The sequence below is a fragment of the Giraffa tippelskirchi genome, chromosome 14 (genome assembly GCF_054371585.1).
Source record: "Giraffa tippelskirchi isolate mGirTip1 chromosome 14, T2T-mGirTip1v1.2.pri, whole genome shotgun sequence".
Classification (NCBI taxonomy): domain Eukaryota; kingdom Metazoa; phylum Chordata; class Mammalia; order Artiodactyla; family Giraffidae; genus Giraffa; species Giraffa tippelskirchi.
In genome coordinates this window covers 21,231,042-21,248,886 of record NC_137288.1, presented here as the reverse complement: position 1 = coordinate 21,248,886, position 17,845 = coordinate 21,231,042, and the positions used below count along the sequence as shown (strand labels likewise).

At 34.8% G+C, this 17,845-nt stretch overlaps 2 long non-coding RNA genes across 2 annotated transcripts in view; one reads left to right on the top strand and one right to left on the bottom strand.

The window, feature by feature from the left end:
• The window catches only part of LOC145534653 (uncharacterized), a 442,985-nt gene that overhangs the window by 226,962 nt on the left and 198,178 nt on the right, over window positions 1–17,845 (top strand). The gene's annotated exons all lie outside the window — the stretch shown is intronic.
• LOC145534649 (uncharacterized) overlaps window positions 10,029–17,845 on the bottom strand; it is a 41,758-nt gene continuing 33,941 nt past the window's right edge. Inside the window, exon 3 of the long non-coding RNA XR_014074843.1 lies at window positions 10,029–10,417. This is a non-coding gene — a long non-coding RNA (uncharacterized LOC145534649). The remainder of the gene's footprint in view (window positions 10,418–17,845) is intronic.

Sequence of the window (17,845 nt, the reverse complement as noted above, 5' to 3'; positions counted from 1 at the left end):
GGAAGTGCCACATCCATTATGGCAATACACTGCCGCAGCTTGAGTTCCCTAGAAGGAGACTCTGAATAGCTGACAGTGTGCAAGATCCCTGTTAGGAAGGACTCTTGGGTTCAACACCTGTGCAGGGGAGGGGAGGTCAGGAACAGGCAGTGCGAGGAGGAGACAGGATGTGATGTAGATTCCAGGATGCCTCAGGACCTCTAGAACAAAATGATCCATTGTGATCTAAAATGGGCTAAAACTGTCTTTCCTATTGAAATATTCTAGGAAGGGTATGACCTTTGAGCTGTCTCTCTGCAGCTCAGGCAATCTGGGGGTAAGGGCAACTGAAGTCAATTTGGGGCTGATCAAAGGAGGGGAGAATAAACCAGGAAGTGAAAATACAGGGAGCTGTCATCCTTAGATTTTATCTCTCTGAAAGTTCACTCCTGTGATGAACATGGGGAACGATGAAGACAGGGAAGCGAGGAGTCCCTGAGGGTCTAAGTTAAGATGTGATGAAAAGGAAGGGTATGTTTAAAAGAAACTGTTTAGCATTTAGTGATGGATGAAGCAGGTGGGAAGGGAAATTGGGAATGTAAATGTGATTGAATTTGTAGCTTGTATTATGCAATAAACTGATGCTGTAACTAGAATAGAAATTAACAAGGGACCGATGTCTTGAGACTATTTGGATAAGCCCTTTATATGCGTAGTGCTGAAATAAATCCATTGTAATTATTCCTTAGACTTTTACATGCTGAGTCTGGAAATCAAATATAATTTCAGGCTGTATATATGTAGGAGTTATCCACATGTGGATAATATTTGAAGTCATAGCCCTGGATAAGAACACTTCAAAAATATGTGCAAAAGAACATTAAACATGGATTGTGATATATCCAGACATGAATTCTTGTTAATTTTTTTCCATTAGATTTAACTTATCTGTTATCCTATCAAAATATTTTGAACTTGGATTTTTATCATCTAGAATTTTTTCATCTCTGCAGTTTTGTAAAACACAAATATTGCGTGTGCCATTTATCTCTGAAATATCTGATAAAATATCAAAAATAAGCAAAGGTCAGAAACCTCTAGAGTGACATTCATTTATTGCTATTATTAATGATAAAGTGTTGGAATTGAGAAATAATCATCTGTTGCTATTCAGTTGCTAAGTCGTGTCCAATTCTTTACGACCCCATGGACTGCAGCATGCTAGGCTTCTTTGTCTTTCACTATCTCCTGGAATTTTCTCAGACTCCTGTCATTGAGTTTTTGATGCCATCCAATCATATTATCCTCTGCTGCCCCCTTCTCCTCCTGCCCTCAATCTTTCCCAGCGTCAGGGTCTTTTCCAATGAGTTGGCTCTTCGCAACAGGTGGCCAAGTATTGGAGCTTCAGCTTCAGTCCTCCCAATGAATATTCAGGGTTTCCATGCTTTAGGATTAAGTGGTTTGCAAATTCTTATTATTTACATCCTAAAAATACTTCCTCTTTATTCAGACTTTCCCATTTTTCCAGTCTTGTGCATGTGTACAGTTGTCTCCTGGAGGAATTTCATTCCTCTAGTTTCTTAGAAAATTGAGCACCTGTTCATCATGTATTGTTCATTTAGATATTTTATCTTGTGAAGATGAGTTTAAATATTTGCCTGTATTTCTCTGAGGCTGTCATTTTGTTATTGATTAGCAAAAGTTCTGTAAATATTATAGATACAATTCTTTTTGGTTATATTATTGCAGATCTTTCAATCTGTGGTTTGTATTACTATGCATGATTGTATATGTCCTTATCAGACTATTTCAGAAACATAGTCTGAAAGGATACATGTTCACTGCAGCACTGTTCACAATAGAAAAAAAATATACTGTCTTAACATCCATGGTTCTAAAATTTTGCATATATTTTCTTGGATTTCCTAGGTATATATCTGCAGATCATGACTTTTTTGTTCATATTTGTCTACACTTAGACTATTTTGCATTATTTACATATTTGCTGGCAAGTTTAGTCAAAGCTATGGTTTTTCCAGTAGTCATGTATGGATGTGAGAGTTGAACTATAAAGAAAGCTGAGCGCTGAAGAATTGATGCTTTTGAACTGTGGTGTTGGAGAAGACTCTTGAGAGTCCCTTGGACTACAAGGAGGTCCAACCAGTCCATCCTAAAGGAAATCAGTTCTGAATGTTCATTGGAAGGACTGATGCTGAAGCTGAAACTCCAGTGCTTTGACCACCTGATGCGAAGAACTGATTCATTGAAAAGACCCTGCTGCTGGGAAAGACTGAAGGCTGGAGGAGAAGGGACTGACAGAGAATGAGATGGTTGGACATCATCATGGACTCAATGGACATGAGTTTGAGTAAGCTCCAGGAGTTGGCAATGGACAGGGAGGCCTGGCGTGCTGCAGTCCATGGGGTCACAAAGAATCAGACACGACTGAGTGACTGAACTGAACTGTATTCTTTGAGTACTTATCTTCACATTCTTTTACATTATCTTTGAATGTGAAGAGTAGAAGAATAAAAATTAAATTTTTAAAAAGCATCTTTATATTTTGATTGACAAATGTTGATTAAAATTAGAATATTTTTCAAGAAATTAAAAAATTTTAGACATCTTATATTCAAATTTTCAATCTTGTATACACTAATAGGTATTTTATTTAGCTACACTTAAATATTCATGGGATGTTTATAATATTTTTTATATTTTATGTATGATTGTATAAATGCTTTTTTGCATTGTGAAAATCTAAAATTCTTTTTCAAAAGCTGAAACATATAAATATTGATAATACTCTTTTAGATACCAATATAATCAATTATCATATGGTCTAATATCCATGAGATGTGTGTGTATGTATTATTTACTGACCTCTCTGAAACTGAAGAGGTTTTCACATGCCTTCATGTAACATTAACACGTACTGAGAATTAAATGAATAAGAATAAAATATTAATATTTCAATAGTTATATTTATATATTAGAAATATAGTATTCAGATTTTTAAAAACTGCATCATTATCTTGCTTATACATTCAGGACCATAATTCCTGCTTGTAGAACTACTGTGACTCATGAGCCTTGAAATATGTCAAAGTTTTTCTAACTGTGCTGTCATACTATTTCTCTAATTGAAAAGTTACTCCAGAAATCTTTACATAACTTAAATCTCTTCTTGTTTCAAATTTCCCAGAAATGCTACTTCTTCTGAAAAGTAATTCTAACAAGCATACATAGGATTTTTTCCTCATCCAGTTTATTATCTTTCTATTCTGTGTTTACAAAAAAGAGGCTTTGTATTAAATTTCCTTAGTCTTACATTATTACCCTAGGTCTTTGTTATTATGTGCTTTCTTCATCATATTCTGTAGCTCTAGCTTGTCTTTTCTAGTTGCTTCCAAAGTAAGAAAAATTCCCCAACTTAAGAAGTAATTATAATGGTGACTAACCTTTGTCAAGTACAATCTTATACCAGATCCTTGGGTCATTTAATCTCCATCTTTGGTGATGTAATTACTGGGTACTCTGTGTGCTAAGCTACTCAGTCATGTCCAATTCTTTGTGACCCCATGGATGGTAGACTGCCAGGCTCCTCTGCCCGAGGGATTTTCCAGGCAAGAATACTGGAGTGGGTTGCCATGCCTTCCTCCAGGGGATCTTTCCAACCCAGGGATCAAACTCCCGCATCTCCTGAATTTGCAGGTGGATTCTTTACCACTGAGTCACATGCAAAGGCCCCAGTTTTACTAGGTGTGATGCATTTTGTCCAAGTATTCCTTGGAAAATATCTGTTTGATGTATACCCAATAAAACATAAACAAACAATATATCCATAGAAATGAGTTCAAGGTTATTAAATAATTATAGACCTTTATTGTGTTCTGTAATTAGGTCAAAATTAAACAAACACATAGATAAAAAAGCATTCTGGGGCTCTTTTGCTTTGCTTCAAATAAATGCCTGTAAGCACGCTTAAGGCAATGAATTAAGTTGTTGATTATATTCCATATTGAAAATTGTTGATTATATGAAAATTGATTATATTTCATATTGAAGATGAGTTAAAACCTTCCATGACTACACACTAATTTAAGAGAAAAGAGATGGATCTGAGATACAAATAGTCAATTTTTTTTGAATTCCTATTTTTTGAAAATAAAGATTAAAAAATAGGCACTCTTCTCATTTAATGAGTTCTTAAAATTATTTTATAATTACTAAGGCGTTTTCTATATCTTATCCTCATTAAATTGAATTTTTCCTTTGATAAAAATAAACACACATGTCATGCTCATTTGTAATAAGTGTAAGTAGAAAGTGAAAGTGGCTCAGTTGTGTCCGACTCTTTATGACCCATGGACTATACAGTCTATGGAATTTTCCAGGCCAGAATACTGGAGTGGGTAGCCATTCCTTTCTCCAGTGTATCTTCACAACCCAGGAATCGAACCAGGGTCTCCTGTATTGCAGGTGGATTCTTTACCAACTGAGGTGTCATGGAAGCCCCAAGTGTGAGTAGAACGATAAACCATTTAGAAAGACAGCAAGATACTTGGAGCATTTGAACTTAGCATTGAAGATAGTAGAAACATTATAGCAAGGGTGTATTTATTTTAAGTTAAATTCCTTAAGGTTTTATAGGATGTGCTTAAATATTTCTACAAATTCAAGTCTCTAAACGTAAGAATAGCATTACATATTAAATAGTATATGAAAAGTAAATATTATATTAAAATCTCATTTTCATGTTTGCACATAAACACATAAATATTTGCCTATGACATTGTGCTTTTTAGAAAATTCCCCATTTCAAATTTTAATTCATAAGCTATAGAATGTATACTTATTTTATCCTGTTAACATTTTATTAATATAAAATAAATGCACATGTTGTGGAAAGGGTAAAAAACATAAAAACAAATTCAATAGAAAACTTAAAACTCAGCATTTCACAACCCAGAGAAAATCACTCAATCATTGTTACAATTCTAATCACTTAAAGAAAGTGAAATAGAGATTGCATTGTGAATATATTTCATATTAGCATAATTTGAACATATTGCTACACAAATTTGAGTAAAATTTATGTGGTATTCTTTTTTATCCCCATTGTGAAAGTGAAAGTCACTCAGTCGTGTGCGACTCTTTGTGACCCCATGGACTGTTCCCTGCCAGGTTCCTCTCTCCATGGAATTCTCCAGGCCAGAATACTGGAGTGGGTAGCCGTTCCCTTCTACAGAGGATCTTCCCAACCCAGGAATCGAACCGGTGTTTGCTGTATTGCAGGTGGATTCTTTACCAGCAGAGCTACCAGCGGAGCTTTATCCCCAGTAATATAAATCAAAAAATCTATCCATATATAAAGACATTTTTTTCTTAGGAGTTTCTTTTATTTTTTAATCTCTTTTACAGGGCAATGAAAGTAACAGAAAACCTTTTGGTAAAACTTAGAGAGCTTCCTTTTTTCAAACTGATGGAAATGATTTCATACCCACAAGATTAGATTTGATACTTTGCAATAAAACAACCAGAAAAAGCAGCAGCTTTTTAAAAAGTGCAAAAAGATTCACTTGACAGTTTATGAATTACAGTGCAGGTGTGTGAAGAAAAAATATATATATTTCATTAAAAAAATCTAAAACTAGAAAGAGAAAAAATGGCCATCCCAGATTTTGTAAAAGAAATACATTATGGACTTTTATGGACTCTGAGGGAGAAGGTGAGGGTGGGATGTTCTGGGAGAATAGCATTGAAACATGTATATTATCAAATGTGAAACAGAACACCATTCCATGTTCGATGCATGAGACAAGGCTCAGGGCCGGGGCAATGGGATGACCCAGAGGGATGGGATGGGAAGGGAAGTGGGTGGAGGGTCCAGGAAGGGGAACACATGTAAACCCATGGCTGATTCATGTCAATGTACGGCAAAAACTATTACAATATTGTAAAGTAATTAGCCCCCGACTAAAATAAATAAATTTATAAAAAAAAAAAAAGAAATACATTATAAGAAAGGCATATTGAGACAGTTTAGCTCTTACTTGTAACTGAGTTGTTCTTGACCTTGCTCATGTGATGCTGGTGGTGATGATAATAATAATTATGAAAAGAGGGAGGAGGAGGATGAGAAGAAATGTTAAAGGAGAATATTTTTCTAGGCATGAATTTTTGAAACATGAAACTAGATTCTACCATTTTATCAGTAATTTTAATAATTTCTGAGTCAGTGCCTAGTCAACTTGCAAGGTGTTCAGAGTAAGCTGCTGACGTCCTCTATAAGGAAGCCTAAATATAAAATCTCCAGGTTATCACGTTGTAATGGGTATCACTGAATAATTCAGCACCAATAATAATAGGGATAAAAAGCTGGCCTATATTTCTGCATTGTGATTCAGGGTAGTAATTTACTTCTAATAACTGAGGTAAATGCCTTTTATTTTTCTCTGAAAGTTTTTTCCCCCTCATTCTTCTGCTTGTGCTTAATTTATCATGTCAGGGAAGAAAAAGGAAGAAGCAGTGGAAGCAGGGAGAGATTTAAGCTAGAGGCTCAAGATTTATCAGGTGGTCGATGTTCTGTGTCACTTAGTTTCAGAAGAGGGCCATGGACTTTGGGTTGAGCGAGCTTAGGGTCAACTTCCTGTTACCAGTATAGGAGCTGGAAGCCTAAAGAGACTTGGGCAAAAGATGACAGCGTTCTTAGATGTCATCACAACTGTTTTGTCCCTGTTTCTACTGATCCTGTAATGAAGGTTATGGTTAAAGAGGAAGACAAAGAGATACCATGGTAAAATCTTCCTAGGCTATCATTTCAAAGTTATCTTCCAGAAAGCAAACTATTCTGAAGGCAGTGTTTAGAGTGCTTTGAATGATATGTTAGCTAAACTTCATTGTTGTAAATATAATTTCTATTTTCTATGGAAGGGACATTAACATATGTGTATTTATATTTTGTATGTAGGCAAAGTTTAAATATGCTGTATACCTGAAGCTTATACAGGGCTGTATGTCAGTTATAACACAAAAAAAGAAATGTTGTATATTCACAAACTGGTTCATGGCACATAGTAGCTTAGTAATATTAATATAGGACCATAGAACTTCATCAATGTTCTTACAGGGAACCTATACGGTTCTAGAGTATATAAAGAACATTTTGGATGAAAATATGTTACACAAAATTTGGATTTGAATCAAAATATTGACTTCCATTTACATAAACTATGAACAAAGAATTTTGCTCCTGAAGAGCAGGTGTTACATTAGTTTGGTAGAGGTTTGTAATGAAGTACCCCTAGCTGGTGGCTTAAACAACATAACTTTAACCTCCCACAGTTCTGGAGGCTGGAAATACAAGGTCCAGGTGTTGGTGGGGTTGGCTTCTCCTGAGGTTGCAGGCGGGGATGTATTCCATGGTCTCTCTTAGCTTATGGTGGTTTGCTGGCAGTCATCGGCCTTGACTGACTTTGAGATGCTTCACTCTCATCTCTGCTTTCAAGTTCACATGGCCTTCTCCCTGTGTGTTTGTCTGTGTCCAGATTTCCTCTTTTTAAAAGGACACAGTCATGTTGGATTAGGGCCCTCCTTCCCTAATGATTTCAGCTTAATTTGACCATCTACAAAGATCCTATTTCCAAATTAGGCCACATTCACAGATGCTGTTGACTAGGACTTCAACAGATTTAGGAAATTGTAATTCAACTGTTAACTGTTGATGTATCAAAAGTCCTCATTACATTTCGGTCAAGATGTTGTGAGTTTCCCTTTGAGGATCCCTCTCTGACCTAATCATTAAGTAATAATATGTTCATTATAACAATAAAAGGAAACTGATTAAAAGGTAAGGGGAAATGAAATAACCACAATCAAAAGCGGGGTAGCTATCTCTCTGGACCAAAAGAGCAGACTCCACCTGAAATGGGTAAGGAGAGGCTGTGGAAGCTGACAGGTCTTCATCTGCAGAAACTGGAGGAAGTAAACTTCTAGGTCTGATTTCAAAGTCAAATTAGATAGAGCCGAAGAGATAAAGAGATCATGATATTACCCTCAGTAAAACAGATTTACTGTATCAGATTAGGAGATTAAAATTAACTTTAAAAATGCATTACATTTGTTATTTTATATGAGATAATGAAAAACATAAAATCAAATGTTTGTAATCCAATTATATAAATGGTGGTGAGAAAAAAGTGGTCCAATATGCATATTAGGGTAACTTAGAGAAAGCTAAGACCCAGGTGAGGAATACAGTAATAGCTAATGGGTAAAAATTGTTTTAAAGACAAACACATGATTGCTCTGATTTTAAATGTCCGAAGAATAGAAGAAATAATTTTTAAAAGCTAAGAAACTCAAATTTACTATTCATCTGAAATCATGTTCTTTCTCTCTACACACATACACTAGATTTGTGATCATGTGTATAGAAAACTCTAGGGTATCCACTGTTCAATAAATATTTAATGAGTACTTGTGCTGTACATGTGTGTTCAGTCCTGTCTGACTCTTCTGCAGCCCCATGGACTCTAGCCTGCCCGGGCTTCTCATCCATGGGATTCTCCAGGCGAGAATATTGGAGTGGGTTGCCATTTCTTTCTCCAGGGGATCTTCCTCACCCAGGGATCAAACCCACATCTCCTGCATCTTCTGCATTGACAGGCAGGTTCTTTACCACTGAGCCATCAGGGAGGCCCGAGTACTCATTATAGCTGCATGTTTTTTTTTCAGCACTAGAAATTAAGAACTGTATCGAACACCTGTTATTTGTTGTCATCTTACCCTGTAACATTAAAAGTAAGGAAATAAATGAACAAGTGAGCATTCTAAAGGAATTAAGAGAGTGCCATTTGGGGATGTGGGAATGAGAAAGTAGGTCTGGTCACAATGGATGATACAGGCAGGCCACACTGAGGTGGCAACATTTGAGCTGAGAAAAATGAGGGAATTCAGACCATATTTTCATGGATTCTTACTGGGTATGCAGGTGGAGGGAAAGAGACACACCAAGAGGAGGAAAGCCTTGAGGTTTTTACTTAAGTTGGGGCATGATCATCAGTTCATTGTCTGGAAAAGGGATGTGGGAGGAGCTGACTGGGGAGAGAAAGTAAGAGGTGGAACATTAAAAAAAAAAACAACAAACTTCAGCATTGGAAAAATATTTCCATGGAGCTTTCAACCTAAGAATGGGATGAGTAAAAGCCAAGAATTTAAAGACAGTTTCAGCACATATATTCTAAGGTATATATGAGGACCAAAACCTCTCCAAACTTATTTATGGAGAAAAAGTTACTTCCTAAAAATGAACATAACATAATATTTATAATGTACAGAAAGTAACTAAATAAATTGGAGAAAGCAAACCATATAATTTAGTAATGACCCAAGTCCATGCATGGCAAATCATTGTTCAAAAAATTTAAATGCCCAGTCAGGATTACTAAAAGCTACTGTTGCATTAGGAATTCAACAAATGCAAATCTGAATATGTGTTAATATAACAGACTGGCCGACGAAGCGAAGAAAGATTTTACAGCATCCGCTGCCTCTAGCCTTTGGGGAAATAGACTTTCTCAGATATTTATGAAGAGAATGAGAACTACTATGACCATATGGGAAATTTATATCATAATACTTTTAAAATTGAGTTCATTCTCTGATCAATGTTTTTTATTCATTTATAACTTTCATTTGTATTCATTTATAGCAGCCCCCATATGTAAGTAAACTTGTAGACAGAAGTTTCTTTTAGAATTATTCAAAGTGACTGACAACAAATTAAAAGAAAAAAATCGAAGCAAGTGACAAAACTTAATTTGGCTAAAAAAGAGAAGAAAGAGAACAGGAAAAGGAGGGAAAAAGAGAAAAGAATTTTGAAAGAAAAAGAAAGTTTATCTTGAAGAAAATGGGTATATAATACTTTGAATATTATGTGATTATTTAAAAACAAGTCAATATATACATATCATACTTGAGAAAGACTCATGCTTAAATAATTTAACCAAAGCATAGGCAGTTTTTATGACTCATATGGCTTTGTATTGCTTTTCTAATTACAGTATGAATTTATTTTTATATTTGAAAATAATGTATGTATAATTATTTGCCAAACATGATATTAAAGGCAAACCAGTGTCCTAAGGAATTTACTTAGGAATTTACAAGTTTACTCTTCTTTTGACCTCATTGACCACAAAGAACTCACAGGTTTTAATTTTCATTCCACCTCAAGGAATACAGATTCTTCACAGTGCTGGCAAGGCATTCTAGTTGAAGTAAAATTTCGTAATTGCCATTTACAATGTTTGTTGATGTCTGTCCATCTTTGTTATAAATTAATCAAATGTTCACCATGGTGTGCTGGAGAGCATACGTGAACTTTAGTGAGTGTGCACAGGCTCAGAAATTTGCCTAAATTCTTCCATGGGTCCTGCAAAGAGGAGAGGTTACAGGTAAATGTCAGGGTGCTTCCCTCAAGAGCATTACTATTTTGAGAGCAATGAGAACCAACTTTAGTTTATTCTAAAATCTTTGAAACCCTGTGAGTCTAATGCCCTGTGTAGTTGGAGTTCTGTCATGTCAGGTTTCAGTATACTACAGGAACCTACAACTCACTTCACACAATTTGAATGCCTCAGTTTATTCTCTACAGCACCCTTCATAGACTTCCCAAGTCTACCTCTTGGATCTCACTGAGTCTTAGTTTGAAAATGTGCATTGGAATTGGAACTCTCCCTCAGAAAAAACCCGCATGCTAACCATTCTGGCTGAATGCCTTATCACCCAGCTGCCTAATTTTTTCATATTCAGAAAAACCCAATTTGTTTTATTGCTGTTGAAATGTTTTCCTCTGTTAAATATTTCCAGACACACCCAGAAAGAGATACCTACCTTCCTTTGTGCAAAGACACCATTTAATTCATAGCTTAATGCAGCAGAGTACTTAAAACACTCCACTGGACTTTTCTCTTTTCACTTGTTTGTGAACTTCTTACGCCCAGAAAACATACGTTATATCTGTTTCTTAGAGTGCCATATATATAAAATCAACAAATAGCCACTCACTTTTTTTAGTATATGTAAAAAGAATATTTATTTTGTTTTTTAAAGCTTTTTATTTTGTAGTGAGGAACAGCCAGTTAACACTGTGATAGTTTCGGGTGAGCAGCAAAGGGACTAGGCCTACATATACATGTATCCAGTCTCCCCTCAAATCCCCTTCCGTTCAGGCTGCCACATAACATTGGACCGAGTTCCAGGTGCTATGCACTAGGTCCTTACTGGTTTTCCATTTTGAATAGAGCTAACTACTCAATTATTGACTAAACATGCACTCACAGTGTTTGCTGAAATAATAGTTTATTTTTATAAAAACCTGGAAAAATTATACTTAAATAATATTGACATTTGGTTACTTCCCTGATGGTCAGGTGGTTAAAACTAACCCTTGGCACTGCAGGGAGCACAGGTTTGATCCTGGTCTGGGAACTCAGAGCCAGCATGCTGTGTATGCCATGGCCAAAAGAAGAGCTAAGTAAAACTGAAACAAGATTGACTTTTAATTTGTTCTCTGTGATAACTTAAATTCACATCTCAAGACCTGAAGATATGCCTAAGGAGAAAAATGTCAATACATGGCATTACTGCATTTTGAATTGAAGAAAAATTCTGACCAACAAATTTGAAGCAAAAGACAAAACAAAAATTCTAAGAAGCTATATATCCTGATATATAATTATTTAAGCTAATTTTTACTCTTTATGTTTAAAAATATCTAGTTTTCTTGGAATACACACCATGTAATTATATTCTTTATTTTTTTTTTTTGAATCAAAGACACTATGTTGGGTATAAAGATTTTCATCTAGCACTAGCACACCATCATTATTAGTCAGAGTACACATAATAAGTACTGGTAATAGAAGCCCTCTGGCTGAACTGCCAAAATCCTTGTGCTTGAGTAGAAAATATAGGTTTGAATTTTGAGATGGGGCAATGCAAGGTATCAGACATGTAATTTAAAAAATGGGATGATGAGAAAAAAGTAATTGGAGTTATGGAGAAGATTTATTTTTAAATTTTCCTTACACAGTTTTAAGGATGTAAAAAAGAGCAAAAAACCAATTTTTAACAAAGTCTATATGTATATATGTATTCACATGCGCACATACAGATGCTTAAGGTAATTGTGTCTGTTGATAAGATTTGAGTCTCAGAATAAGAGGAATAACTGATGCTATTTCCACTTCTAAATTGTTAGCATAACATACTCTGAGCCATTTTTAAGGTTGAATAGGGCAAGAAAATAATGACATCCGTATTCCCAGAGTATTGTCATTGGCTGATTTGGGAGCAAGAGGAATAGAGGGGACGTTGGCAGAACAGGCTTTGTCATTATCTTACTCCCATCCTTGCCAAAAATAAAAAAAAATGAACATTTCACTGCTTTCTTGTTGTTTTGTTTCAGGCATTAGGAATGAGCACACAAATAAGCTCAGTTTGCTTTCCTGATAACTTCTGACCTTTGGGAGATAAGAAAGCTTCATGTCCTAAGTTGATCTTTTAAAGTGTTCCATGCGGACAAAGGGAAAAGCAGCAGTTACTACCTTGATATATACACACCCATGTATATTCCCCTGCACATATCCATGCTGTATATGCAAACAGACATCACCAGATATTAATTGAAATGAGGTGACAAATATATAAAAAATAAAACATGTAAAAATACATAACAATTTATTGAAAAATGAAAGTTGCTCAGTCATGTCTGACTCTCTGCAACTGCATGGACTACACAGTCCATGCAATTCTCCAGACCAGAATACTGGAGTGGGTAGCCTTTCCCTTCTCCAGGGGATCTTTCCAACCCAGGGATCGAACACAGGTCTCCCACATTGCAGGTGGATTCTTTACCAACTGAACTTCCAGGGGAAAATAGATGGTTTATATTTGGACCTTGACAAGTTATCTTAGAGCAATATCCAAAGAATAGATATGTAAGACAAGTGGGTTTTAACAACAAAATTCCCCACAAATTACCACAATTTTAATTTGCTTAATAATAGGAAATAATTTTATGTATTTCAGAATATTTCTGAAGATTCTGATTTCTCTATAGTGGTGAGTAAAGTCTTTCTGGCCGCCAAATTTATATGTGTTGTTTAAAATATGTTTAGGATTACTTTTAACTGATTTTATTTGAAATATCTGATTTGGAGATATAGCTCCATTGCACAGCAGTTACCAAAGAATTATTTTTATTTTACTGGTGGTTTAGTAGCACCATTCCTTTCTCCAATAGCCTTCTCTGTTTCAAAGTAGTTTTGTAATTTTCAAGTAATCTTTTCAGAGGTGTTTGAGAATTAAAGTTTCTGTGATCTTGGATGTATTTTCATATTTTCATTAGATAGAGAATTTGAGGGAAAAAATATTGTGACTATTGTAATACAAGTACATAATGTAAACTTATATTGCTTATTGTGATTTTTGGATATAGTCTATGGAAAAATAATCAAGAGACTACAACCCTACATCAAAACAATTAAAATGATACTTCTCACATCATGATACCTTGGTCACACTGGAAATTTTTTTAAAAATCAGAATTAATGAAGAATTAAATATCTCTTAGAAGATAGATTCTTAAACTGGGTTATATGAATACTATAGACGTTTAGAGTGTCTAAAATACTGCCTGAAATGTAAGTGTTTGTAAATGTGATTTTTCTTTTTCATAGTTGGGAAATATTTTGTAGCTTCCATTGTATCACGGAGGGCTCTGTGTCTCCCCCATTGTTTGAGTCATCATTATAGTGTAAATTATAATGAGATACATTCCTAATCCTATGCACAGCATCAATGAGATAATTGGGGAAAATTTCTTAAGTTGTAATCTGTTCCTCTTTATTGTCTATGATTAATTTATTTAAAGAGAAAGAAGAAACCTAGTTTGCAGTCTACAAAGAAAGATTTTATAGAGAAGTATTAATATTAAAAACCATACTTTTATTTTGAAATACTTTCTTCTCCAAATTTTATTCTGTGCACCTTTAAGCTTTTACTGCACAGGGTGTAAACCTATGACCATTTTGATAATGTTTTTCCAAATCTGTGACAATTTTTCAGTTTCCTAGTCAAAACATGGCACTCCAGAAATGATTGTGTGCTACAGAAGCTGTGTCTTTCACTTCACTCAGTTTGTTTGTCTTACTATTTTTTGTATCTCCTTCTTATTGTTGGCTTATATTAAGCCTATAAATGCATCAAAAATATACTTTCCTTTCCCCCACATTCTGCTGTTTAAAAGATTTAGCAATTCTTTAGTTTTTTTCCCCCCCATACCTGAGACTTCAGGAAGCGTTTTATAGACAGTACCTTTTACTTGTCAGAATAACCCACCGAAGAGTACTGTCATTTATTCCAGGTGCAGCCACAGGGCTGTAAATTACTTATCGGACACTGTATCTTTCCTCTACCCAGGATCCTTGAACTTCTTCATTTGAATATCTGGATGCAAGTCGAGCAATTTAGATTTGTAACTATATAATTTCATCATAATAGATTTGCTCCATCATGGCAAATGGTCACTTATTTTCAGATTCTTTGTGTTCTATTATAGATAATTAAATAAGTTGATAACCACAGTTTACTCACTTTCAAACAGGCAACTGAGAAAAAGAACTGTATTGATAAACAGCACAGCATATGATAAACAGCAGGATTGATAAAGCAGGGCAGAATCTACTAATGACTCAAATCATTAGCAATTTTCCTCTAGTTGATATTAATTCATTAATCATCATCCTTAGGGTATGGCTGTTTAATTAGGAATGAATTCACTAATCAAATTACCATTTATCCAGTATATCCCTATCTTATTCATAAAAATATCCTGAAATAATTTATCTTATTTTTGATCTTCTTCTTACTCTGTAATGACTTTAGAAAGTAACTTTGCTAGCATCCTAGGCATTTTATTTGGCACATATTAATCTATTCTGGGCCTTTACCTACCTAATGCTATTATTTTCTTTTTTTTTTTAATTTTTATACTGTATTGAACAACCGTTACTGTTGAGATTTTCATCTAAAATGACAACTTCCATGTCATAAAATCTTCTGTCAGATATTAATATTTCCTGTGTCATAGTTCAGCTGGAAATATTTGGGTTTAATGATTCTGTTCTTTCTGAAAACTGATAGATACTTTATTATAGCTTGAATTAAATAGCACTGCTAATAATGAGAATAACAGCTAGAGTTTGTTGACTGTGAATGTGTGCCAGACAAGGAGACTTTTGTATGGATTATCTCATTTAATTACCATATTAACCCTATGAGACAAATGCAACTTTTGTCCCATTTCACAGATACCTTAAGGCCATACCTGAGATATCTTTATTGCATTATATTTAAATAAGGGAAGCCCTCCTGTTAAAGAAGCTAATGCTTTTATGAGAAGAATATCCATTCGGAAACTGATAAGCTTTGTGGCTGTGTCTTATTTTATGTTTGTTTCCACAACAATATTGTTGGTTCCTAGTAAGTTCTGTATGAATGAGTGAACATGAAAGCACAATATCCCAAAAATATAGATTTTACTTTAGGACACATCTATTTTATATTAGGACAGGTCTTTACCAGCTGAGCCACAAGGGAAGCCCAAGAAAACTGGAGTGGGCAGCCCATCCCTTCTCCAGCAGATCTTCCCAACCCAGGAATCAAACCGGGGTCTCCTGCGTTGCAGGCGAATTCTTTACCAACTGAGCCATCAGGGAAGCCCATTTTATATTAGGACACATCTATTTTCTATTGGGACAGGTCCCCTATAAACAGTCAAACAGCATCACTCTGCTCATGACTACAAAACAAATTTAATCATTCTACTTTGTTCTTGGCAAAGCTGGTCCTGCTGCAGATTGAACCTTCCTCTGTGACTATACACATATTTATCACTTAATCTGACTCTTCCAGTATGTCTCTAAGTGGTAATGCTTGGGCTTGGTAGTAGTTTTTCCCCCAATAACTCCTTTTCACAATCAATGAGAGAAGGGAAGCTAGGATAGCTTTTACTATCATAAGGATGATAGGAGGAGTAAAGTAAAATGGTTCCAGAACCTACAGATTCTGTTTTAATAAAAGAGTATGCTCTAATTGTGATAAAATATCCATTGCATACAATTCCCCATTTTAACTTTAACTGTACCTTTCAGTGCCATTAAGTACACTCACATCGTTGATCAACCATCATCACAGTCCATCTTCAGAACATCATGTCTTTCCAACTGAGACTCAGTGCTCATTAAACAATAACTCCTCATTCACCTGGACAATACTTTTTAAAAGAAGCCTACTTTGGCAGAATGTTAACATGAAGGAGAATGAAATCACTGTAATAAAGTAAGACCTAACTCTAAAGCCCAACCCATTAGTATGTGGTGTTTGAAAAACTAACTGAAAATATTTTCCTTTTTTTGCTATAGTTCATAGATTACTTCTACTGTATTTTCATAATCAAAAGATATTAGTTGTTGTTGTTTCTTTGTTTTACTATAGTATGGGTACAGTTAATATTTTGAACAGCAAGGGTTAGTGCTAAAATCAAGAACAATTGTTAGGACACGTGGGAAAATGGGTTCTACTTTTATAAGTAAATAAATATAATACAAAATAAGAAGGTAAAAACAATGGTGTGTCATTTATATCATGGAGGACATAATAGCATGGAATAAATACTCTACTTGATGATGCAAATATACCATAATTGAGCTCATTTGGAGATAAAAGCAGCTTAACAAATCTGGGACTATCCTTATTCTAATGAGTTAAAGCTTTAAAATTACAGATCAAAGGAAGACATGGGAAAAATTAGTTCAATTAAGTAAAACTACATTATATCATTTGATATAAAATTTTGTGTATTGTAATAGTACATCAATGTACTTTATAGCTCTTTAGATAAATACTCTTGTTTTTTTGAAATTTGGTCTTGACCTCTATTGACTAGCCAAAGAAAGTGATTAAACAAGCTGGCCATTACTCAATGTGTATAGTTAAAATAGCAATGAAGCATCAGTTGATACTGATTTTGCAAGTTCTGTATGTATAGAGTTGCAGATCTTTTTTAATGCTTATTTCCACTTGACTAAAACGGAAAAAAGAATGAACCAGTTTATTTTGATTTACAGAATGTCATGACCTATTTGAATAAACATTATTGAGATCATTGCCTTGAATTCCTGAAAACCTCTTGTAGCCTAGGCACTTTTTGGTTTTTGTTTTTTTTTTGCTCTGGAGTTCCCCATCAAGCTCTTTTGCATTTCATTTAGGTAGTAAAAGCAGTTGAGCTTCATCATTTAGTAGCTCTTATTTCACCCTCCATAAACTCCACTTTCTGCCTTCAAGGGTACAATAGCAGTAGCAGTTCTGGTTTTTTTGAGACTAAAATATCTTAGGTTTGAGAATTAAGCAGGTTTTCTGTAAATGCATTTTCTAGTTCATTTGTTACATCAGCAGTAATAAATGTCCACACTTGGTAATTCTTAGTAATAAAATGTTTGTATAAGTGTAGAAGACACATAAATTAGTGGAAGGACTTTTTCACATGTTATAGATACCCTGTTGTCACTGTGTGTGGTCTAGTGTTATGTGCTCCAGGTTTTAATAGGTTTCATTTATGGTAGTCCTGCCCTAAAAAAAAAAAAAAACCCTGCAAGAGAAATAAATGTGCTTTGATTTATGGAGGTTCATAAGGTCATTTTTATTAGCTTCCCAGCCTTGGGGTCAGGGGCATTTTGTAAGAGGAACAAGCATTCACAATAACCTGCCATCTGCAACACTGATTTTAGCTTTTTTT